Below are 27,796 nucleotides of genomic sequence, written 5' to 3' on the forward strand. Positions count from 1 at the left end.
TTTTTTTAAAGATTTTATTTATTTATTTGAGACAGAGAGAATGAGAGAGACAGAGAGCACATGAGAGGGGGAAGGGTCAGAGGGAGAAGCAGGCTCCCTGCCGAGCAGGGAGCCCGATGCGGGACTCGATCCCGGGACTCCAGGATCATGACCTGAGCTGAAGGCAGTCGCTTAACCAACTGAGCCACCCAGGCGCCCCAGGTGAAGGGTTTTATAAGTACACTTATCTTCATGAGCACTGTGTAATGTATAGAATCACTATATTGTACATGTGAAACTAATATAAGACTGTACATTAATTATACTGGAATTAAAATTGAAACAAAAAAGAAAAAAATAAAAGCAGATGGGAAAATCATTAATAATGTTCTCCCTAATGTTGTACACCTAAACCTACACAAACATTTTTGTCAATTATATCTCAATAAAACTGGAAGAAAAAAACTAAAAAGCAAACAAACAAAACAAATAATTCAACCTACTATGAATCATTAAAGACATACTGTTTTTGGTGAGGATTGGGAAAAATGATGATGATGATGATGATGATGATGATGATGATGATGATGTTTTCCCTAGCCCATTAGTAAGTAAGCAGCAAAGGTTTAAATTTGCCTGTGTTTTTTCTATGATATAACACAAAACAAATATAAGTAAAGATTCAGTATTTGTCATTTAATATACTTCTTATCTTCTGGAAATACTGCCTCCTCAACCCTTCATTGTAAGACTTAAGCATTATCATTATAAAAATTGCTATTATCTACAAATATTTTCCCCAGAATCACACACAAGTAGGTATACGTAATATCTTGAGTCATTTTTAACAGTCAGTCTAGTGCTATGGATTAATATCCTAAAGAAAACAAAGGTCATGTACTAAATTACAACAGATGAAAACTACATGCACTCAAAAATGATTTTGGCAACACCTATCTGAAAGTTGTTACTGAATTTTGCTACTTAGCAGGATGCTGTCAAATAATTTATTAACAAACAAAAATCAGAGAAGTGAATCAAAAAATCTCAGCATGTCCTTTGGATGGCCAACAATCTGACATCCATGTTAAATTATACTCCAGACAAAGCTGAAGAAGGATGGTGCCATTCACCCCTATATGCGTGAAACTCAGATTTGCTATAGCAGCCTTATCCTATAAGTGTTTTCTCAGTATGCTATAGATAATATTAAGTGGTAAAGCAGTATCAGCTATAAAGACATCATAAATTAGAATTTAGCATTAGTGTTTCTAAGTTTTCAGGTCTATAGAAATTATTTTAAAAAGAAAGTAAAAATTAGGAATTAATGATAAATTCTGTGGTAAACTCTGAAGAGCAAAAGGAAAAGAATGTATGTTCAGTAGACACACTAAAATGCCTTTGGAACAAAGTAACTCATTTTTGTTGTCCCCTAAAAACTTGGATGTAAGCTATTATTATGAAACTTGTACAAATGGCCTTATTTCCTTTTTATAAACAAACAAAAAAAGGTAGACCAAACCAAACTAACAAAACTAAACTAAACTAAAAATGTTATGAAGCACAGCTAGAAGCCAAAATGAATTCAATTAGTGTCTAATGTTAAACACAATATAGCTTTCAATCACATGTAAAGTAGCTTCAGTCCAATAAAATTCAAAGAAAAACTGCTTGATAGAAATAGCACGTTTCAATACTAATATAACACTAGATAGGTACATAGACAATTGTAATTAAATTTTAAAGCTGATAAAAAGTCTTTTTATGTAACTTAAAGAAATGCTTTGTTTAGATATGCTTTTGTTTTTTACTATTACCAAGTAGACAATAATGGTTCTTGATTTTTTTTTACCATAAATATGGCAGCTGAAACTAATATCTGTCTTCATATTAAATACAATCATATTCAAATATTCTGAAGGAATTTGCAGACTCCATTTTGTGACTGATTTTCTCTGGCTTTTTTTTTTTTTTTTTGCTTTTGTATTTGCAGTGATGTAAAGATCTTGATAGCAAAGCATATGGAATTTGAATAAATCAGAATCCCATAGATTGTTAAAACAAAAGAATTTAAAGAAAATAAAACCTCAGCCTAGACAATTAAAACCCTGTCAATTTGTAAAATGATGCTAATGAAATAATAGGTAGGACTACAACATATTTCAAGGCTTGTTTCCCTGTTCTCAATCAGAAATATAGTGAAGGTCCTGTATCCCTCCTTTATCTTACATTTTTTTTAGATTTTTTTTTCCACTTTATTCTCATTCTACCATAAATTCATATTAAATGTCCAAATTTGGATAAGTCTACTTTCCAAAGTATTAAGATTTGCAGTTTAAACATCATGGAATTTGAAATTATAAATGTGTTTTTCCACCTGGTTTCTCTCTTTATTAGTTTGTATTCTAGGAAAATAAACAAGCATACAAACCTCTGACTCTCAGTTCTGTACTTCTAAGAAAGGATCCAACAAAAAGTGGCAGAGTTGTAAAAAAATGAAACAAAACAACAAGCCAACACAAAACTGGCATTCCATGTTTTTTTTTCTACTTCTGGTGCTATTTTGTGATTTAAATTTATATATATATTACTTTATTCCAAAACAATATTAAAATTAAAACTGGAATGCAAATATTGAAGATAGAAGTTGTCTACAATTCCATTTGATAATAAAATAAATGCTAACTTTTTCCTTATATTTGGTTATTACCTATTGGCAGTGACTTGAATAAAATTTTATATTTCATATCTTTACCTACCTATATAGGCTGTATAATTCTTTATCTGGGCATAATCCATTAGGAAGAAAAACAAATCCTTAAGTTTTGCTTCTTAAGAAATTGGGTGGGTGTAGTTTCAAACCTTATCCCACATACACTAGGTTTATCCCTATATACTAGGTTTGTTTTGTTGTTGTGTTGTTTTTACACAGATTTTTTAAAAATATGTCTACCTTATATGATTTTCTCTGTAATTACCATGATGTAGTTAATTATTTTTTCCCTGAATTTACTTCTCTTCTTAATCATTCAGAAATAATAAAACTAAAACTCTTCTCCTTGACTTGTGAATTTCCTGATTCTTTGGCCATTGACTGGTTACTTTTCAGAAAGCAGAAGTTATGATCTATCATAACAAATAAAATTGTTACTGCAATTTTAATGGTATGTCTCAATAATCACTTTTGCATACACATGCATATCATTCAAGCTCCATGAGAAAAAAAAATTAATACTGAATTTTAATATGAACTAAGATAAACATCTCTATTTTTTAAAATACCAGTTGCAGTGATTTATTTAAAGCTAGAGCACTTTTATATGGGATTTTATTCTTGGTGGTATATTTTATAACAAAGAACTAATCAATGAATAATTAAAACACTATTTTAGGTAGCTGTCAGATAAAGAACAAAGTAGATACAAGGGAGTATAATTAATTAATATCCTTCAGGCTCCATTATGCTTTATTTTTTATTTGATATGATAAAAACTTAGAACTGTTTTGATTTCAAATAAAGAAAACCAACTTCAGCCCAAGGAGAAAGGCATAATTTATTATGAGGCTATGGAGGAATCTCATTAAAAGAGGGGGAACAAAATATGACATCAGCAAGAACTAGAGTAAAGAAACCGGATGTTCTTCATCCTTTCTCTTTGCCTTTTCTAGGCTTATTTTTTTATGGTTCAGTCACTGTCTTTGTTAAGTGGATTCATCTTTTCTTAGATCAACATGGAGAAAGCATAACTTTTAACATGATACTTGTGTAGTTTGCTGGGCTTTGATTAGCCTCCAGTTCTTGGAGACCCAGCTTCTGAACGGCCAGCAAACATCAAGCACTCTCTCATGGTCTATTTTCCAAACTTGCCTTTGGAAGCTTTTAAAATGGCAGATCATTGAAAGGTTTAGAGATAGGGCTCAGAAATGTAGAACTGGACCTATAATCTTATAAATATCTGGCACACAATAGAGGAAGGAAAATCCATAATTTGAACTTAATACATTGTTATTTTCTTTACAGGAACCCAAAATTGTCACTTTAACATAATTTTATGATTACTACATATCATTATTTTATTTATTTAATTTTTAAAATACTTTATTTATTTATTTGACAGAAAGAGACACAGCGAGAGAGGGAACACAAGCAGGGGGAGCAGGAGAGGGAGAAGCAGGCTCCCCGTGGAGCAGGGAGCCTGAAGCAGGGCTCGATCCCAGGACCCTGGGTTTGTGACCTGAGCTGAAGGCAGACGTCTAATGACTGGGCCACCCAGGCGCCCCTCATTATTTTAATACATAACGCAACCCATTGATAACATATGTACCAAATGTTAAAAGAGATAACATTTTCACAATTTCATATGATTTAACCAATATTTTGGACAACATTACAATATACATTATCATGTTAGTACATAAATCAATATTAAAATGACTAATATTGCCAGACATTGATAAATAATCAACTCATTCAATGTAAGTTAATTGTGTAAATACAATATGCCAGGCACTAATCTGGGAACTGAGGATACACTATTGAGCAAAACAGAACTCTGATAATATTGTCACAATATGTTAATACGCATAACCTCATTTGATCTAAACTTTCTTATTTCTATATTTACAAAAAAAAACCTAGTTGGATTTTCTTTTTTTTTTTTAAGATTTTATTTATTTATTTGACAGAGAGAGACGGCAAGAGAGGGAACACAAGCAGGGGGAGTGGGAGAGGGAGAAGCAGGGTTCCTGCTGAGCATCGAGCCTGATATGGGGCTTGATCTCAGGACCCCAGGATCATGACCTGCGCCGAAGGCAGACAGTTAACGACTGAGCCACCCAGGTGCCCCTGGATTTTCACTTATTAATATGCCCATGTTCTTTTCTTGATCATTAAACATATTGTTCTGTTGGAGCAAAATCATTAAAATTCTTAGAATAAGTTCACAAATATAACAATGAGAAAGAGAATCAGTATTCTTAAGAGTTGATAGGGTAAATTTTTTCATGAGGTACGATAAAAAAATTAAAGGTCATGGGCTCTCATAACAAATTCATATCAACTTATTCTAAAATTTAAAAAGTTATGTATCATATAAATATAAGATCTTGAGCATTCAGCTTGAAATGTCAATGTTGTTTAAAATTTGTTTTTTCAATGAAGCATGTTTCTATTGATAGCTTTTAAAGCTTTATTTTGGCAAAAGCCAAATATGATGTATTTTGTCAAATGAACAAAAGAACAGAAGAGTGAATTTGCTCTCTTTGCTTTAGCTAGGACATCCATCTTTTCCTGCCCTCAGACATTGGTGCTCCTTGTTCTCTAGCCTTCGGACTTGAACCAAGACTTACACCATTTCTCCCTGCCCCTTTTCCAGGCTTTGTAGTCCAAGTGAATTAAACCACTGACTTTTTTGGTTCTCCAGTTTGCAGATGGCAGACTGTGGGATTTCTCAGCTCCATAATTGCATGAGCCAATTTCTATAATAAACCTTCTCTCCCATGTATGTCTTTCTATTTTCTATTGTATCTGTTTCTCTGGAGAAGATTGACAAATATAAAACTGTTCAATTCTACTATATCCTTATGGTTTTCTGCCTACTGGATCCATCAATTTCTGATAGAAGTGTGTTGAAATATCCAACTCTAATGGTAGATTTCTTGCAGTTTTACCAGTTCTTACTTGATGTATTTTGACACTACCTCATTAGGTGTATTCACATTAAGAATTGTTATGTCTTCTTGAGGATTGACATTTTATAAATATGTAATGCCCCTCTTTAAAACCTGAAACTTTTCCTTGCTCTGAAGTCAGCTTTGTCTGAAATTAATATTGCTACTCCAGCTTTCTTTTGATTAGCATTGGCATGCTATGTATTTCTCTATCCCTTTACTTTAAATCCATCTGTGTCTTTATATTTAAAATGGGTTTCTTTTAGACAACATATTGTTGAGTTGTTGGGATTTTTGTTTGTTTGTTTTTAGTCGACTCTGTCAGTCTCTGTTTCTTAATAGGTCTATTTAGACCGTTCAATTGAAAATGATTATTGATACAGTTGGATTTACATTTACTCTTTTTAACTGTTTTCTATTCATTGTACTTGTTCATTTTTTATCTTTCCCTCCTTTTCTGCCTTCTCTGGTTTTAACTGAGTACTTTATGATTCCATTTTCACTCTTTTTTTATTAACTGTATTTCTTTTTTTCTTTTAGTGATTGTCCTAGATTTTGCCATATATATTTACAACTAATCTACATCTATTTTCCAATAACACTCAACTGCTTCACAGTACCTCAAACAGCATTCTCAATTCCCCCCTGACATCTTTTATAACTGCTCTAATTTATTTCACTTATCTATAAACTATAACTACCCAATACTTTATTACTATTAAATTGAACAATTAATCTATTAGATCAATTAAGAAAAATATAGTTTTCATTTTCATTCAGTGTTCTTAAAAATCTAAAATTGTAGATGTTTCTTTCCTGTAATTAATTGTTAAATTATAATAACTTTTTCTTCTGGAAAAAATAACCCTTGACAATTGTTTAAAAATTTAGAAACACAAAGTGAAAAAATTGCCCTAACCCTACCATCAAAATGATATTATTGTTAAATCATGCATTTTTCCCTCAATCTACCAGTAGTAGTTTGGTTTCCTTAAATTCTCAATGTTACAAAGAGAGAAGGATTATTCTAGATTATAGAATCTTAGAAACTACTAAATTTAAGAAGACTACTGCCTTCATGGCTGCAAAAAGATTTGCATCTTGCACCCAGTTTCAAAGAATGCATTGTAATAAAAGTTGATTTTTTAAAAAAATTATATCAAGAACATGTTTCCCTAACCTAATATTAGAATAGGCAGATATCAATTACATTACTCCTCATAATCAGCAAGGGAGAAGGGTAAAAAGTTTTAAGTCAAAAGCTAGTGGCATGTATTGCATGCAGCACTGGGTGTTATGCGAAAACAATGAATCATGGAACACTACATCAAAAACTAATGATGTAATGTATGGTGATTAACATAACATAATAAAAAAAACCTAATGATGTAATGTATGGTGACTAACATAACATAATAAAATAAAATTAAAAAAAGAAAAGCTAGTGCCAGTTGTGGATATATAGATAAAAATATATCTAGGGTGTAAAGAGATTCTTAACAGTAGAGCCACAGATAATTCTATTTCAAGGAAAGATAGGCAATTATACAGAGGCTTCAATCTATATTGGACTTCTGTGATAAAAAGAGGCAATAATCATCCCATACATGTTTGACTGTTTTCAAAATAAAATCTAATTTTCCTAGGGGGTGAAATAATAAATGTTTCTCTTGATTTAAGCTATGAGGGTCAGTTATTCCTTAAAAGGTAAAGTTAAGGCCTTTACCCTTTATCTTGTATCTATGAACAGCTCCATAGAAAAAAAGAAAATGAACAACAAGTTCATTGAGTGTCCTGTTTAGGTTATTCCAATTATAATTTATTTTTTTCTTTTTTAGGAATTACTTTACATACATATATTTATTTTAAATGTTGAAAGAGTATTAATTCTTTTTTATAAACATACAAACTTTTAAACATAATTGAATATCTTTAGACTATTGTGAATGTATTATATTATTGATGGGGATGATCTGTAATTAATTACCCATCGTTTTACAATTAAGTTTTTTCTTAGTTTGGATTTCATTATGGCATTTAATAAATATGTAGTTATTTATATTTTTGTATTTTTAATTTAAATCAACTCTTAGAAGTGAAATTACTGAGAAGACAAGGCACTATTTGAGTTGAGAACATTTGCTGAAGTGGTTGCCCTGTACTAGGGGGAAAGAAGACTAAGCCTAGAGTATGCCAAAGTAGGGAGTCCCTATGATCCCACTTGCCTGAAATCCCAAAGACCTGTGTGCTTAGTGTAAGGGTAAAACTAGAAATAAATCTGTACCCCCATATTCACCCTAGGTATCCGCATTTAGTCTCAAAAATGCTTGTTTGGAACTTCAGAGTTCATTGAAGAGGGAAAACAAATTAATTTTGTTACCATAGAAGATGCCTTACATAGGTTTGCAGACAAAAATTACATATTTAGGTGGCCCAAATAATAGTTAATAATTTAAGTAAAAATGTAGCTGTAGGAGCTTAATAGAAGTAAATTCAGATTACTCTCTGGAATAACACACCTTCATTCTATGCCTTAAAATATTAACCACCAGCTGTAGAGTTTCAAGGGAAATATGAAGCACAAAATATTCAAGAAAATGACAATGTACAATATATGAAACAACACAGAGTAAGACTGAAAAAAAATCCCATTAGAGTTTTTAAGCCCATATCATAAAAGAAACATCCTTTTTTTTTTTTAAAGATTTTATTTATTTATTTGAGAGAGAGAATGAGAGAGAGAGAACACATGAGAGGGGATAGGGTCAGAGGATGAAGCAGACTCCCCGCCAAGCAGGGAGCCCGATGCGGGACTCGATTCTGGGACTCCAGGATCATGACCTGAGCCGAAGGCAGTCGCTTAACCAACTGAGCCACCCAGGCGCCCGAAACATCCTTTTTTTAAAAGAAGCATCTTTCATACTTTTAAACAAATAAAAGTTGAAAATATGATTATTAATGATCTGTTATAATTTTTGATAGTCATTGCCTTTAAAACTTTGAGTTATTAGTATTTTGGTGTGTCTACTTTAAACTACGTATAATTGCTATCTCTCTTTGTCCAACTTGAATATATTTATCTTCATAAGAATATTTGCTCCATTTGGATTTATTGTAACCACAGATGTTTAGATTTATTTCCAACATCTTATTTTATTCTTATTTTTTCCTACATCTTTTTTTATGTGTACATTTCTCTTTTCTTAGTTTTTTTCAAATTTTTTCTTATTGTACAAATTTTCTCTAGTATTTGGGAACTTAATATACTCATTATAATTGTTGTATATATGATATAAAAGTTAATACCCATTCTGAATTCATTCTGATATAATTTAACATTTTTATTGCCCACCTAAACTTTAGATAGTTCTTAAAACACTTTAAGATCTGTCATCCATTCCAATTAAACATTACTTTGGTCATGTATTTTTAGACCATTTTACATCATTGATTTCATCATGCTTTTTTTTTTTTATTTTTTTTTTAAAGATTTTATTTATTTATTTGAGAGAGAGAGAATGAGAGACAGAGAGCATGAGAGGGGTGAGGGTCAGAGGGAGAAGCAGACTCCCTGCCGAGCAGGGAGCCCGATGCGGGACTCGATCCTGGGACTCCAGGACCATGACCTGAGCCGAAGGCAGTCACTTAACCAACTGAGCCACCCAGGCGCCCCAATTTCATCATGCTTTTTTTTTTTAAATAAAGCTAATGTTATTTTAAATTTAAACATTTTTATTAATTTGTTGGTTCCCTTATTTTTTCAATCACAGAACTGCCATTTAGTATCATTTTCTCCTTTTTCTTCTAATACAACATTTTGAATTTCCATTATTGAAGGTTTGTTGGTGGCCAACCCTGCTTTGATTTTGAAACTGCATTTTTATTATCCTTAATTCTTAAAGGTTATCGTTAGGTTTAACATTCTAGATACACAGCATAGTCTTACTTTTCCACAATTTCATTATATACTCCACTAACTTCAATGTTATTCTTGAAATTGTGTATCAGTTTTATTTTTGCATATATGAAGTTAATCTGCCATTGACTTTTGCTATTTGTAAGGTCTTCTATTAATCTTTAGTGTTTTGAATCATTACCTTGCTGTGTCTAGGTCTAGATTCCTTTTTATTAATATTACCTTGATTCACTGGGCTCTTTGAATATATAAATTATTTTACCCCATCAATTGTGGAAAACTCTTGGCTTGTATATTTTCCAGTGATATCTGTGCCTTAATAACTTTTTTTGTCTTTCCGTAACTCCTGTCATCAATGTCTCTTAAGTCTTTGTTCATGTTTTCCTTTTTTTTTTTAATCTCTCTGATGCATTCTGCATAATTTCTATATATTTATCTTCTGGTTTACTATTCTGTCTTGAAATGTCAATTTGTGGTTAAACTCTTACACTGGATTTTTAAAAAATATTTATTTATTTATTTGAGAGTGAGAGAGGGGGAGGGAAAGGCAGATGGAGAGGGAGAGAATCTCAAGCAGGCTCCCCTCTGAGTACAGGGTCTGACACAGGGTGGGCTCCATCTCACAACCCAGAGATCATGACCTAAGCTTAAACCAAGAGTCAGACGCTTAACTGACTGAGCCACCCAGGCACCCCTCATACCCTGGATTTTACATTTCAATTATTTTGTTTTATTTTATTTAATTTATAGAACTCTTTGGTTCATTAGTAAATTGCTTAATGTTTTTATGTTCAAGCTCCTATTATTTCTGAGCTATTTTAATTATGTGTCTAATAATTCCTTTATCTGAAGTCTTTATCAGGTCTTATTCTACTGTTTGTTTTTGTGTATTCTGTAATTTGTATTTGTGTGTATATTGTAATGTGTGGGAGGTATGTCTGTGTATGTATGAGAGAGAGTTACTCATTTTTCCTCGAGCTTTATCTACAGATAATTTGTGAGGCCTGAGAAAAATTTGTGCTTGCTTCTGTCAGACTCATCAAGACACTAAAGGTCTGGGACCATTTTTAATAAAATCATCAGCTCAGTGTTTCTTGGAACATGTGAAGTAGTATTTATTTCTAGTTCCCACTACACTGATGGTATATCCATATGGAGGAATCAGCTTAAAGTAGTTGATTTCTTATTAAATTAAATTACTTAGGTAGGCCTTGGGCCTTGTGAGATCATGAAAATCAGAGGCTACCATTCACCTGGGTTGGGAAACACCTTCAAAGCAAAAGCAGTTTTACGGATGAATAAAGCAAGGCTCTAAGAGTTGACAGCACTTAGAGTTTGAGCAAAATAAACCATGTGTTGTTAATGCTGAAAAGAGAAACAGTAAACTATAATCATTGCTGGTGTTAGCACTTATTTATAAAGGCACAAGAATATATATTTATAAAGGGAGTGTCATTGTCTTAATATTTATTTTAACAATTATTTTCTCAGTTTATATTAAGTGTGCAAATTATTATTTTTTATGGCAAGTGAAGAGTAATAAAACAACCCTTCCACAGGCAGAACACAAAGGCAGTAGGCCTGAACATAGAATACTTAAATTACTAGGAATTTAAAAAAAAATGGCATCTATCTCTTTGAAGAAATAAGGAAGTAATTACCTCAGAGTAATAGATTTACTGAAAGCCATTTTTTTGCTTATAGTAGAGGGAAGGAAAACTAAACAAAACACTTGATAGGTATTTTGTGTTGTTAAATTGTGTAGAATCAACTGAACATTTTTAAAAGAATGTTAATGTTTCAAATTCAGAAAGCATCACCAAATGGGTCATCAGTGATATGAAAAACTTATACATCATCAGAACCTGGGAAGTACATGGAAAAGTTCAAGACTGATGGAATCAGGATAAATATAGTCTATGGACCACACTTTACAAACAGTTTTTATAAGGTTCTTTGTAGGGAAAAATTAGAAATTAATAATACATTTACATTTGCTATTATACATAAATTAACTCTAGTTTAAAGTATATTTAGATTGTTTTCAATAGTTTTGATTCAATCATTCTTATATTTTTTACTTCATAAAATTTCAGGATAAAGATTCTTCCACATCAGTGATACTTAAATTTTCAGAAGCTATGAACTTATTTAATAATCTATTAAAATGTATATCTTCTTTGCATTAAATGTATGTATGTGTGCATGTATATTTAAATAGACTAATTTAAGAAACCTCACTCTTGTGTATTAGGGCGATATGATTTCCACCAGATAGTTGTAGTCAAAGCAATAATAAATACTACCTCTCCCTCGCAGAATGTGGCCTCAGTGAGGACAATTTACATCTGGGTGTTATATCTGCAATGCATCATCTAGCTAATGAGCGACAGAGCTTTCATTAGATTTTATGTATTCTGTGGCCTGGTCCAGTAATCATTATACTATATCACAATGTTGTTTTTTTTTTTTAAGATTTTATTTATTTATTTGAGACAGAGAGAATGAGAGAGAGAGAGCACATGAGAGGGGGGAGGGTCAGAGGGAGAAGCAGGTTCCCTGCCGAGCAGGGAGCCCGATGCGGGACTCGATCCCGGGACTCCAGGATCATGACCTGAGCCGAAGGCAGTCGTTTAACCAACTGAGCCACCCGGGCGCCCACTATATCACAATGTTTTATAAGATGTAAAGATTTGTTTGATCGTAGGGTGCAATGCAGTGACACTCAGATAGTTGAAAGGCAGAATTTTTCGTTATTTACAGCCCCAAAAGAGAGAAAGCTGCCAGCCAAGGTCACAGATGGGATTGTCCCAGGGGACAGGGTAACAGTAAGCTGGAGCTGTAGGGAGCAGTGTATGTATTGCAAGCAGGGTGTGGCTTGGCTACTTGAATAATTTCCCAGGCTCTGGGACATAGGTTGGCTATGCCTAAGTGTTTGGTACCTGGCTTGGGCTGATTAAGGTGTGTATAGATTGAAAGCCTGATCAGAGATAGGTTGGGTGTAGGTTTAATAGGCCACTCAAGAAAGGGAACTAACCAGCCACTAGCCAGGGCTTCAAAACTAGGTCAAGACAGTATTTTTTAAAACTGTATTATACACAATGTATTTTTTTTACAACTTAATACAATAAGGATTTTTATTTTGTTATATTTTCTCCTATTAATAAAAAGGTTCTTACAGGTTATCGTTAGGTATAACATTCTAGATAAACAGCATAGTCTTACTTTTCCACAATTTCATTATATACTCCACTAACTTCAGTGGAGTTAAAATTGTGTATCAGTTTTATTTTAGTTCTCCTGTTGTTATCTTTCTAACTGGAAGATATTTTTTTTTCTTGTGCTTTCAATATCAAACTCAAGTACAGATTCAGTAAGTTATATAATGAACACTGTCCAAGACATCTGTGGAAAAATATTTCACCTTTGACAGAAGACCCTGAAGCTACCTCCCTGAGCCTGTCTTGATGGGAGGGAGAATCATGAGTGACAGGCCATGGGCTTTGTTCATTGTTCATTGATATACTGGTTTGTCTCATGATTTTTCTATGATTTTGTTTGGTGCTTCTTTTCTGAAATTTCTTTTCTATATCAGGTGTTTAAGTAGGAAATTGTGTTTCATAGTTTAAAGTCTGTGAAAGTTCACCCTGGTAAAAATCTGATTCACTCTTACAAGGCTATCTAAGAAGGATCTAAAATACCATTCTGAGGCAAACTGAGCTTTGAGCTGCCTATGTAGAAATAACTGGAACTTGTTGTTTGCTTACACCCCTAGCTTCTAATTACGTAACAAATAGACCCATCCAGTAGGAGAAACTGGATCCAATGGGAAATTAGATAACAAATTTCCACTTTTTTTGAATTTGCATGTACCTGCAATTCTTCTAAAACTAAAATAAAAAATAAAATAAAAATATGAGTATTAGTCTACTGTTGTAAGCAGAATAATACATGACAGAAACAATAGAAAACAAAAAACTTCTCCTTTATCAAAAGATACTACATTTTTATACTGTGTACAGATATAAATTGAGTTTTTTCCTTCTTTTTAGGAAATATCTGTTCTAGGATAAGGTCTTTATGACTAAAGGTTGCACAATGTGTTTTGGGTCAATTAAAGAATTGAACGGGAGGATATGCCATTCATAGGTGAGCAAATCATTCCTAGACATTCTCCGAAGATATTCTATTTTCATAATGGTGAATCCAGTTCAAAAACTGGACCTATTCAACATAAGACCTCTTGAGTGACTTCCCAAATGCTGAAAATGCCTAAGGAAATCATTCTCCTATCATCTTTATTCCTAACAAATCAGAATAATATGAATTTTGATAAAGTTAACCAGAGAGTACAAAAATCTTGATAGATATGATAAATGGACCATATAGCAAGGGTTTCACCTGAAGCATTGTGAATGTGTTCATCTTCAGTTGCAGCATAGACTACTGAAGGCAGAAGCGGAGTTCTGATTCCAGGGTTATTACAGATTTCACCTACTTGAGTTATTTGAACTCTAGTTTCCTCACCTAAAAAATGAAAATATTAATAGATTTTCTATTGACCTAGAAAGGGTCTTATGACTTAATGAGATACGGTCATGAAATGATTTCTGAATACATTAAAAGATTTTATAAAGGCAAATGATTGATATGAATGAAATGACTTTAGATTACCATTTATATCTGACTTGGATAATCTAAGAATTGACTTTTCTTTTATTCCCAAATCACTTTAAAATATAAATATATAATCATATCACAAAATTACATATATAATTGATATTTCAACATATCATTTGATGATATTATTGGGAATAAAGAGATTCTCAAATATGATTATAAGCTTGGCCCTGTTTTAAATTCTGAATGCATTTTAACTTACTGAGTCCTCATAACAATCCTATGAAGTAGGTATTCTGGAATGAATGTGAGGATAATTATTTTATTGGCATTGTAACTGGTAAGGGACTCTTGATCTTGCTTTCCTGAATGATTCCTTGTATTACATGTTGCAAATGCACACTACTCTTTAATACAAGAATACAGATTTTCATGCTTAATAAATAATAAAGAACTTTCAGATTATTTAGTGAATAAATTTTAAGGTTATTGACATTGTCTCTCAGTTATATATTTAGTTACATACTTTATGTCTTGTAAATTTTACTCAGGTTACTAAATAGATTTATTCCCATTAATTTAATTTTTAAATAGCATTTCTTATGTTATTTGGAAACCCTCTTCTTCCATCTATATTTACTGGAAGGAGTTAATGCAAGTATCCTCTGCTTTTTCAGATGTTCTGATTCCTATGAAAAGCAAATCAAAGTTGTGTATTATAGAGAATACAGAGGCATAAATCTTTAGTCACTTTGCTTGAAAACTAAAGGGTTTGAACTCAATTATCTTAACAGTTCCATGCTGCTGAAAAATTCTATGAGGTTGTGACTATACGGTTTCTTCACAGGTAGGGGATGATCTTTGCAGGAATCATCACTTGCTTATTCTCTGGAGCTGAAACCTTCCCTTGCAGAGCTTTCCTAAAGCATTGTCCAGTTTCATTTAAGAAACCAAGGGGATGAACATTCCAGTCATCATTTTTGTTACTATATTTTTATGAACTGAAACTGCACACAAACTTATTTTCTTTTCTCCTACCATGTATTAAAAATATACTTGGATTTTTTTCATGGTCATAAAGAGGCAATTTGCCCCAGTCACTTCTCATTATATTACACTGAACATACTTCACTCTTTGATATAACTTACTGCATCTGTGTAGCCATCTGTGTTTGAAATCATTTGCACAATGAAGGAACAAAAATTGAGAGGGAACCCATTTACTCTCCATGAGAAATCACTAAGTATGATCAGTGGACAGAATTTTCGTGAGGCACAATACCATTTTATTTTGTCATGATTAACACACATAATCCTTTTGAATCTAACCTCCCAATCTAATATAATAGCATTTGATGTCAAAACTGGGCCCCCAGATCAGCTGTGCCCCTAGTTATTGAGTGACTATTAACTATTTGGGGAATTTAGTTTTATATGGAAGTTAATCATACAATTGGTCTTCAATAGTTCAAAAATTATATGAGTCTAGAAAAGAATTTGTAATGAGAAATTTCTGGGCCATTCTCTATATAAATGTTATTTAATATTTTTATTTATTTATGTGAGAGAGAGAGAGAGAGAGGGAGAGGGAGCGGGCATGCACGGTGGGGGGGGGCCAGAGGGAGAGGGAGAGAGAGAATCTCAAGCAGACTCCACACTGAGCATGGAGCCCAGTGAGGGGCTGAATCTCATGACCCTGAGATCATGACCTGAGCCAAAATCAAGAGTCGGAAGCTTAACTGACTAAGCCACCCACACCATAACAGGTGCCCTGTTATGTAATATTTTTAAAATGTAAGACTGATTTTGTTCTTTCTCTTGTTTATACATTCCTCTGCCTGTTTTATTTAATACATGATGAAATCAAAACCCTTTACCATATCCTAAGAAGTCCTAAGTGAGCTGAACCAGTAGTCTCCTCCTTTGATCTCCTTGCCATTCTTTGCTTTGATCAGTATATTTCAGTGACAGTGGCCTTGCTCTTCTTCATACCTGGTAAATTTGTTTCCAACTGAGACTTTATTTGCTTGGTATTCATTCCCTTTTAAGAAATGATTCTTTCAAGATATAGGGAAGTTGGATTGCTGAACAGGAGTCCATATTTCATATCCTTCTCACTAAGATCCTTTCCAGAAGGTAGATAGTGGAGGGAAAGTAGTGATGGGTCACTCAGGGGACTTGGGGAAGTGGTTGTTTATCAAAATTGTTGAGGAATTATCTCAATATTTTGTAAACTCGCCATACAATTGGAGGAGGTCACCAATAAGACGTGACCACAGGTTTGACCCATGAGCTAGATGTGGGTACTTAAAGGCTCCTCAACCCCTTCCCATCCTTGGAATGTGTGTTCTGCTTGCCTGCCCAGAAGCTGTCCCAAGGATAAAACCTTGAGATAGAAGTGTGGTGATGGTACTATCTCAAGCATGTACATTGAACCTAGTTAAGGCCTCTATGTGAACTTTAAAGATTCTTGTGAATAAGTGTAGGGAGATCTACTTATTTTGTGGCTGCCTAAGTCAAGTCTCACAACTAAGTTCCCTTGCTTACTAATCCTGCCACCTACCAATGTGGAATGGTCTGCCTCTTTCTTTGGTCTTTCCCTGTCCTCCATTAGTAACAGGCTTATTTTTGTTCAACCTGGGAGGCTCCCAAGGTTGCAACCGAGCAATTACAGAATATTATATGCAGTCACTTGGATGCAAAGATCTCAATAACTAGAATACAAGATCATTGAAAGGATGAACCAAATTTCACCAATTGTTTTATTTTTTAATTTTTTAATTTTTTTGTAGTTTTATGATTTTATTAACACAAATATGACGTGCAAAACAAGCTGTCTATTCATTTTCTTTGCTGCGCAGCCTGGCATTGGGATTGGTGACTCTGATTGCCAGCTGGGCTGCTCTTTCCACAGTGGCTTTGTGGTTCTTGGAGGAGACATTGTGAGCAATCTCTGCACAGTAAGATTTGCTGCACATCAGCAGCACTTCAAGCTCCTTGACATTGTGGACTAGGAACTTCCAGAAGCCACTGCGCAACATGTGTTTTGTTTTCTTGTTGCTCTCATAACCAGTGTTGGGCATCAAGATTTGGCCCTTGAGTCTTCTGCACACCCTATTGTCAATGCCTCTGGGTTTCCACCAGTTGCACTTAATTTTGACATAGAAGTCTGACTGGTGCCGGATGAACTTCATGGTCCTCTTTTTAATGATCTTGGGCTTCACCAGAGGTCTGAGGCAGCCATGATGCCCAGTAACAGATGGCTGCCACCTCCACAGGCAGCGCCAAGGAAGAGCTTTTAATCTTTTTTTTTTTTAATATTAACATATAATGTATTATTTGTTTCAGAGGTACAGGTCTGTGATTCACCAGTCTTACTCAATACACAGTGCTCACAACAACACATACCCTCCCCAATGTCCATCACCCAGCTACCCCAACCCTTCCACTCCTCTCCACTCCAGCAATCCTGTTTGTTTCCTGAGATTAAGAGTCTCATGGTTTATCTCCCCCTCTGGTTTCCTCTTGTTTCATTTTTTCCTCTCTTCCCCTATGATCTTCTTCCTTGTCTCTCAAATTCCACATATCACTGAGATTATATGATAATTATCTTTCTCTGATTGACTTATTTCACTTAGGATAATGCCCTCTAGTTCCATCCACGTCATTACAAATGGCAAGATTTCATTTTTTAAATTTTTTTTTAAGATTTTATTTATTTATTTGACAGAGAGAGAGAGACAGTGAGAGAGGGAACACAGGCAGGGGGAGTGGGAAAGGGAGAAGCAGCCTTCCTGCCAAGCAGGGAGCCCAATGTGGGGCTTGATTTCAGGATCTTGGTATCATGACCTGAGCCGAAGGCAGACGTTTAACGACTGAGCCACCCAGGCGCCCCAAGATTTCATTTTTTTGATGTCTGCATAATATTCCATTGTATATATACACCACATCTTCTTTATCCATTCATCTGTTGATGGACATCTGGACTCTTTCCATAGTTTGACTATTTTGGACATTGCTGCTATAAACATTGGGGTGCATGTGCCCCTTTGGATCACTACATTTACATCTTTGGGGTAAATACCCAGTAGCACAATTGTCCACCAATTGTTTTATACTCTGTAGCCAGCATAATATTTACCATTTATTGAATGCAAAATACACATATAGTAGCCCCCCCCCATCCTTGGTTTCACTTTCCACATTTTCTGTTACCTGTGATCAACCATGATCCAGAAACAGATGATTCTCCTGCTGAGGTATCACTAGACCGTCAATAGTGCCAAATGTTAGGTCCTGATGCCGACATTATTCACCTCATTTCATCTCATCACATAGGCATTTATCATCTTATATAATCCCAACAAGAAGGGTGAGTACACACAATAAGATATTTTGTTCACATTCACATAACTTTTAGTACAATATTTTGTTATAACTGTTCTATTTTATTATTAGTTTTTATTGTTAATCATCTACTGTGACTAATTTATAAACTAGAGTTTACCATAGGTATGTGCGTACAGTATAGGAAAAAACTTAGTATATATAGTGTTCAGTACTATCTGCAGTTTCAGGCATCCACAGGGGTCTTGGAACGTATCTCCCACAGATAAGGAGGGACTACTGCACACATACTTAATGTTCCAAATTACTCTTGCTTTTTATCTCTTGAGCAAATTAAAAGTGAACCTTCATCAGATATTTTTATCACCTAATGATTTAGATGAAACATAAAGAAATACAAATGATCATGATTTATTTGATTCTTTAATTCCTTGCCATTACCTACTTCTATTAATATCAATCAGTATAGCTTAATATAGGGAAATAAAAACAAGTAACACTTAATAGTATCTACTTTGTTGTTTGTATCCATGTGGTGTCAGTTTCCCTTAACATTAATTTTTAAGAAAAAAGATACAGCTTTTGAAATTCTGTACATATTTTACATATACAAGTGTATTTATTCAGTTATCTGTTACTTCTCATAACACCTTTTTGCAAACATCCATCTTTCAAATATTCATTTTCAGCATTCCCTCTTTAGTAGCTCCAAGTAAACCTGATGGCATCTCCTAAAAAAGATAAAACACATATATATATGAAAGAAAAAATCTATATAGATATGAAAGAAAGTCTTCCATATGGAAAAAAAAAGTTATATGTTGTATTTCCTAATTAAGAAAATCAAATCAGTTAAGCATAAATAGAAACTTTTAAAAATTAGGAAATGACTTTGTTCTCTTACGTATCTGCAGTTTTGATACTCTACCCATAATATATGCATAAGCATGGGGGTGTATGTATATATATATATGTTATGCATTCATATCTGTTATATATATAAACATATGTATAACATTTAAATCAAAGTTATAATTTTAGGGAATTTTCTATAGCTCCTTTTACTGCTTTTATACTAAGAGAAGTAAAAATTTGATCAACTACAAAAAATGTAATGAAAAGTGTTAAATAATGTGTATCATTTTAAAATTAGTATTATAATAAATAAGAAATTTTGGTGATTTGACTTTTCCACATTCTTAACTCAGCTCTTTATACCATGTTGTGTGAAATCCATCCAATTCTCTCAAGCCCCTGTAGCATTACTCCAGATCGCAGATACTTTCAGCCTGTCTCTGAACCAATGCAGTGTTCTCACTGACCTTCCTGCTTTCAATCTCCTTTCCATTAATATACCGTACACCGCACTGTCATCATGTTCTTTTACAACTCAGTTTTGTTCTCGCATTTGTTCTCCTGCTTAAAAACTTCCATTGTCTCCTTTCTCATTGCCACCAAAATAAACACCAACCTCCTTATCCTGCCTTTTGGTACCTTTCACAGCCTGGCCCACCATCTCTACAATACACCATATGGTCTAACTGCAGTAGAATCACATGCTGCTCCCCAAAACAAACTAGGCACTTTCCTGGTTCCAAACCTCATTCTTGCTATTTTTACTATCCCATTGCTTCTTTTAAAATCTTTCTCTAATCCTGAAAGGACTTTGTTTAGGAATAGCATTTCGACTCAGTAACCAATTTACTTGAAACAGAGCAAATATATTGTAGAATATTGGAAAACAGGCATACAAAATTTAGTGTTCTTTCAAACTGAATTCATTTTCACTAACCTGCCAATTCCCCCATTTTCTTTCAGATTTTGTATTTTCATGTAACTCTTAATTGAATTTAAAGGTTTTTCTTCAAGGTATAATAATTTAAAAAGATGTTAAGGGCCACAGAAGTAGAATAATGACATTAAGACCTTCCTAATAAGAAAATCTCGTACCCATTCTAGATGGCAAAATACCATATTTCATAGACCTATAAATTTTGTAATTTTGAAGACTATATTAGAGTCCTAAACCACTTGAACATGGACATTATCCATTTTGGTAAGTGATCTTTAGACATGATTGTAGATTCTGCTCAAATTGTCTTCTGTATGGTTACTAATTTTAATTTTTAAAAGTTCTTTTTTCTGGGACACCCGGCTGGCTCAGTCTGTAGAGCATGCAACTCTTGATCTCGGGGTTGTAAGTTCGAGCCCCACGTTGGGTGTAAAGATTATTTAAAAAAAAATCTTTAAAAGTTATTTTTTTCTATCACCTGGATGTGCTCTTTTGTATTTTAGCAAATGTGATAGCTTGTACAATCAGTGACTTTCTTTGAGCATTTATAGACATGTATTTGCAAATGTCTACAAAGATCACTCTTTTCAAATACATATATGTAGGGTAAATAGTATATGTTAAATAAATAAAACTTGATGATTTGCGAATAATATAGTGAAGTGATTTTGCACTGAAGTAAAATAACATTATTATTTGGGTTCATTTAGAGAATGCAAATTATTTTTCTATCACTCCCTTATGCCAAATAAAAAACATACTGAAGTTTTTATTAGAAGTGTGAAAATTGCCATTTTTGATTCATAGTCAGAAGGTACAGATAAAATCCTTAAACACTAGAAATATGTCTAAAGGGAAAAATGCAAAATATGTGCTGACAAATTCATGAAGCTTATCAATCTGCGTCACTGAAATTCAAAGCAAAGATTTGTTTTTCAGAGAAATCCCTTGAATACAGTGATTGTAACATTCCACAGGGAATGTTACATCTTACTGAATGTTTTACTTAGTCATTTTTTTGTATTTACACTTCTAACATGTTTCATCTTAGAGGAGGTAAAAAAAATGTTCAAATATGTTACCTGTTAATTGTATTAATTTGGAAAATTTGATTTGTAATGAAATGATTCATTTTCATCTATTAAAAAAGTCAGTGTGTAAACATTTGGAAATAATTTGTTTTAAAACTATTTTACATCTTTACAAAAAAATCAATGAAAGGAATGAGTTACCTCACTTATTAATAAAACCTAAGTGACACATTGGTTATTGCTTCCCCTTAGGTATAGTTTTATATAGATTAGAAAGAAAATAGGGATCAGGTACCTGGGTGGCTCAGTCCATTAAGCATCTGCCTTGATCCTGGGATCAAGCCCCGCAGCATAGGCAACAGGCTCTTTGCTCAGCGGGGAGTCGGCTTTTCCCTCTCACTCTCCCCCTGTGTGTGTGCTCTCTCTCTCTTTCTCTCTCTCAAATAAGTAAATAAAATCTTAAAAAAAAGAGAGAATAGGGAGCTACTCAAATAAAATAATATAAGAAAATCTATCATCTATCTACCTATCTACCTCTTTCCATAATTCCATCCAACCATCTATCATATATTATCATGTTTAATATATCTGTTTTACCATGGAAAATAAAACAACTCCTATTCAGAACATATAAGACTCAAAATTCACCTTTCAAAATGCATCTTCAGTGGTTATATTTCTTGAAAAGTGACTTAAAATTTCTACGCTGGAAACGATGCACTTCTTTTGTATTCTCTTAGCTCTGTTATGTCTAAGGGTCATGTTCTGTTGGCTAAAATTTATGTGAAACAGAAATATGACCCTGAATATTCAATAAATGTATAACCATAACACTTTAAAATGCTAAGTGCTTTTGGTATCACACAGAGTGAATGATTTTTGCAACATTCAAACATAAAGCAAGAAACAACAGGGAAAATACCTTCAAACACAAGTTGAGAAATGGCATTAATCAGCTATTAAAATACTTTCATCATTTGTACTAAGAAAGTTATTCCAAGGTTAAAGAATATTTATGGGAGGTGATAGTGTTAGGCAGTTTTTCTCTATAATCATGTCAGTGTTTGGTCAGTATTCTCTCAACAAAAGAAAATAAAACCTCCTTGCCAGGTCAACATTTCAATATAACAAATATTTGTTAAGTCACTTATTTGGTATACTTATTACTTTAAATAATGTTACAGGTTGATAAAAAATCAGATGTTATTTTGTTTGTTGCCTAAGCATATCCCATTAGGTCATAGAAAGTTTAGTTCTAAGGTTCTCAGAATTTAAGATATAGAGTTCAGAAATATCACTATGCCAAAATATAATGATATGTTGATTTCACAAACAAAGGTGACTTTATTCACTTATTTTCAAAAGATTAGTTTCCAGTAGCATTAATGGATTCCGTTAAAGATATTTATACTCACAAATTCCAGAATACATTATAATTGACTACATAAAAGAATCAGTAATTAGAAGTAGCTAAATAAATAAAAATTATCGGGCGCCTGGGTGGCTCAGTTGGTTAAGCAACTGCTTTTGGCTCAGGTCATGATCCTGGAGTCCCTGGATCGAGTCCCGCATCGGGCTCCCTGCTTGGCAGGGAGCCTGCTTCTCCCTCTGACCCTCCCCCCTCTCATGTGCTCTCTCTCTCTCTCATGCTCTCTGTCTCAAATAAATAAATAAATAAATAAATAAATAAATAAATAATCTTAAAAAAAATAAATAAATAAAAATTATCATTTTTTCCGCAAGTATTGTTTCTCTACAATAGTTTGTGCTAGTAAAGGACATTAATTTACCATTAGATCTAAAGTTCCTCAAATTTAAATAAAGATGATCTATCAATATTAATTCACACCTTTTTAAAAAAATCTGAGAGTGACCTTGAAATCTTTACCATCTAGGTCTATTTCACTTATGTTGAATCACCAGAGAAAACAAGGTCAAAACAAAGTCATTGAAGTCTCACACCCTAGCATGCTATTCTTTGGGATTGATGAATAGCTTCAATTTTCTCAGTTCCATGACAAAGAGAATTGGAACAGTTCTGTGGAGATCCATAAGAAGCTGGCTGTAGCCAGATGAAAAATGACATTTCTTGTAATGTAATTGGCAAGGTTAAAGCTTTTACAAATAAAAAGCTTAAGTTTTTCTCAGAATTCAGTTTAGAGTCTGAGTCGTATTGTCTAGGTGAATTGGCCATTTGGGGAAACTTTATGAAGTGTTAACTACATTTGGAGATATCTGAAAATAAACCCTAAATTACTTTAGAGCGAAAAATATACTGCACCTTTCTGAGATTTAGTTTCTGTGTTGACCTAGTAGAGGTACAAAATAACGTTTTTCTCATGTAACAGGTTGTTGTGACAATCATATTAGACACCATGATATGTATTAAAACAATTAAATGGCAAAGAAATTGAGGCAAATGTAAAAAGATCCAATGAAAAAGAGAAAAAAATAAGAAACCTAGGATTTGACCTGACAGCTTACTTTACATAAGCAACCCATTTATGAGAACCTAAGGTCCTGCTCTACACATACACAGTCTTTGAATAAATTATTTGTAAGTTTCTTTCTAGAACATTTCTCTAAATGTTACTGAATTAAAAAGGAGTTTTACTGTGGCAGTTTTAGGACCTTGCCAAAAAGAGGGTGGCTTTCTACTCTTGCTTATGTAGTATCTAGCAAATGAAAGTTTGAGGATACCAAGTCACAGAAGCCAGTCAAGGAATGTCCTATTCTTCACATTTTTTCTCTACCCATGACATTTTGAACATTTCAGCTCTTATCCATTCCTCTGCTGATGAGGTGAATTTCATTTCAAGGATATGAATAGTTCTGAAACCTAACTTCTCAATGCTATTCTTGCTCTATAGTTAAAAGGGTTGATTTTTTTTTATCTCTTTAATACCTTTCTCACAGGCAGAAATATTGTGTTATGATGATAATACATCCAATCACAACTACTTTAACTTACCAGGCATGATGTATAGGCAATTTCACCCTGCAATTAAAGAATGAAGCAGGAAGGGTGTCTGTTGGATGGGAGAATCCCCACGGAGTATTGCAGAACATTACGAGCATCCTTCCCTTGTTGAATGTTTAGGGCCACCTTGTACCATATTTTTAAAACAATAATCATAACTTCTTTATTCAGAAAAATAAAAAACATTCATTTTGCTAATGTTAAAAATAGTTTCAAAAAAAAATAGCTCTAACCAAGATAAATGTTCCTTAGATTCTCAGGCAGAATGAGTCAAAGACATAATTCATTTGTGTGTATGTTGTTGTGCACCGATTGTGAAGATTTTTTTTAGCACATTTGAATTTTTTTTTTGGTTTGGTTTCCATTTCAAAAATAGTTTTTACTGAATAAAGAATCACTTCAACTACTTTTAAAACTTCAAAATAATGTGCTGTGCTTTACATTTATTTTGGACACTACCAAACATCTTAAAAAGCATTCAAGTTAGGTTTCAGAGACTATATTTTCTCTTTGCTATTTAATATTCATAGCAAATGCAACCTTTTAAATTAATTTGCTTCTTATTTAACATAATTTTTAATATATAATTTTACATCGGGTTGATCATGCTGACTACCTAGTAATACTCAAATAATAAATACTTGCTGTTATTTAAACATCAATCATAGCTGTCATATACTAACATTATCTTTTAATGTTTAGAGAATTAGTAACTTGAGATATTTTATTAAGTGTATATAGACTGGTTTTCAAAATTGTGTGACCTTTGATATCATTCCCTATAAATAAAATTTCAGATCAAACAGACATTCCAATAATGTAAAGCTTATGAAACATCTATTCAGAATTAGGACTAGTGTTCAATACTTCACATGCTAATTAGTATTCAGAAAGGTTAACCTGAAGATTCATAAAACCTTGCCTTTTCCATACTAATTCTGATTAAGTGCACTGTCTTTTTTTTTTTTTTTTTAAGATTTTTTATTTTATTTTATTGAGAGAGACAGAGAGAGAGCATGAGAGAGAGGAGGGTCAGAGAGAGAAGCAGACCCCCTGCTGAGCAGGGAGCCCGATGCGGGACTCGATCCTGGGACTCCAGGATCATGACCTGAGCCGAAGGCAGTCGCTTAACCAACTGAGCCACCCAGGCGCCCCAAGTGCACTGTCTTTAATTAGGTACATAGTATCACACTAACAAGTTGCTTCCTATCACTGAAACTATAGGGAAACCTGGAGATGGAGTTCAAGATTATTTCTTAATATTAGATATTGAACAACTGAATAGAGGACCAGACACAGGAGATTGGAGTCAGTGATTATTTCTTAATATTAGATATTAAACAATTGAGGAGAGGACCAGACATAGGAATATGGAAAGTTCCATTAAAATGAAAATTAATTGTACTATATTTGATTATTAATATTATTATAATGCAAATTATTTATTTAAAATGTAGCATATTTGAGAACTACATTTGTATTTAACCTCATAATGAATGCTTACATTACAGACTGCAACTTTTCTACCTGTGTTCCTCATCAGGTAAAACAGATCTACAACAAAAGGTTATTAATTTACCTAAATATTAATTTATGCTTTACATAGAAGCATTTAGTTTGCATTTTTAACTTAAAATTCTCTGAATTGCAATTTACAATCATATATGTTACCTGTGAATTGAAAACTGTAAGGAAAGAATTAATTGAATTTGATGATGATTTTTTCTTTCACTATTGTTTTTCTTTAGTAATCTCATGGTACCAAATTTTTATACTGGTTATATTTTAGGGACTACTAAAGAATTACTGTTGTTCTTATTAGTGAGGTTTTATTTTTCTTTTTAAATTCGATTGTGATTATGCTCCTGCCTCCAGATCCCTTTCCGTTGACCAGGAAAAGTTCTTAACAACTATTTACTATTCAGCAAGAATAAAGACCAAGTGTATTGTGGAATATGATTAGGAGCTTTCTTTTAATGTTTTTTTGGTTCTTCTTTCTGTATGTTTGTTTGCTTTTTCTAATGGTTATTTAGATCCGGTACTGATTTCTTTATTTTCATAACTAATATGAGCACATATTTTCTAAATTTCTTCTGCAAAAAATTAAATTCACCTTTTTTTTTAAAGATGAAAGATATTACCAAGAAAGCAAAGGTGTATTTTTAAAATGTTTAATCAAAAGTATTAGTGTTTGCTCTGGCTAAGAAAAACATTTTTTAAGAGGCAGGTTTTGCTTCAGCATGATTTTCCTGTGGAAGAACCAGAGTTTAGAGTACCAGTTAGCACATCATAATTTTAAAAATGCTATTAATATCTAATACTTTAAATTTATCTCCCACTTGAAAACAAAATTGTATATCCAGAGTGTAATTCAAAGTATGAAATCCAAATTAAAACTTTGTTAGCAAGATGTTACCATTCTGATAATTTTACCATTGATAGTATAGGCATTACCAAATGGGTTTCCTGAAAGTTTCAATGAACCAGAGAGGGTTAGGGGTGATGGACACAAAAGGCACTAATCAAATCCTTCCATTCATCTATGGTACCTGAGCAACTGTACCACTGAGGAGCGCTTTGTAGTAATTATTCTACACCTACTGCTACCCATGGGCCTTTATAAACCGTGTTACTGACTTAGTTCATTGAAAGATAACAAATCTTGGTCTGCAAAGTGGTCTTGTGGACAGATAAATGGACTGTATATTTCATTTCAATATTTGTCATCATTTTCAAAATCATTACTTTTGTTATTGTCACCAGACACCTCTCATCTGTTGACGTGGCATAACTTTCTTCTTTTGTTTGTGTGTGGTGAGGGTAGGAATGGGAGTGGCTTTTTCCTGACCCAAAACTATTATATGTTGCAAACATAGTCTCTTTCTTATAAGTATATGTGATCAAGAAACCACTTTATTATATAATCAATATCTAGACTGTGCCAGGAAACTCCCTTCACTCCTTATCCCACATTCAATAAAGGTAAACATGTCTTCTCTCCTTCGCAGACGCAAAGGTCTTTTTTAACAATAAGTGTGCATGAGGGCATTTGTCATTCTTAGAAAAGGGACCCCTGTGAGTGACAAATATTAATGTGCTTAGGAGAGGAGGTCCCATAAAACCACAACTGTTTCTCCATCTGTAGAACACCTGTTCTCCGTGCCAAAAAGGAAAATTACAGAGATGCAATATAATTTTGCAATGAAAGAAATCCAAAGCTATTAAACTAGAGGTCTGTGTCCAAATCATTTAGACAGTGAAAACTTCCCTTCTGTTTCTCAAATATCACAATTTATTTATCGTGTCACTAGAATTTCCTGTGTTTAATTCCAAATAAATTGCTTAATAGATGATCAAATTGGTGATACAACACATTAGGGTTACAAAATTCGATTTTCAGAATGCTTCTATGCCTACATTCTGATCTTTTAAGACAAATTAGTATTTTCATGTCTTGAATG

General features: G+C 33.2%; 1 long non-coding RNA gene and 1 pseudogene across 1 annotated transcript in view; one reads left to right on the forward strand and one right to left on the reverse strand.

Moving 5' to 3' along the window:
- LOC145720659 (uncharacterized) overlaps positions 1-27,796 on the forward strand; it is a 387,974-nt gene that overhangs the window by 202,287 nt on the left and 157,891 nt on the right. The window lies entirely within an intron of this gene.
- LOC102734515 (large ribosomal subunit protein eL32 pseudogene) lies at positions 16,725-18,414 on the reverse strand (annotated as a pseudogene).

This window comes from Leptonychotes weddellii, chromosome 3 (assembly GCF_054177405.1).
Source record: "Leptonychotes weddellii isolate Sample4059 chromosome 3, ASM5417740v2, whole genome shotgun sequence".
NCBI lineage: Eukaryota > Metazoa > Chordata > Mammalia > Carnivora > Phocidae > Leptonychotes > Leptonychotes weddellii.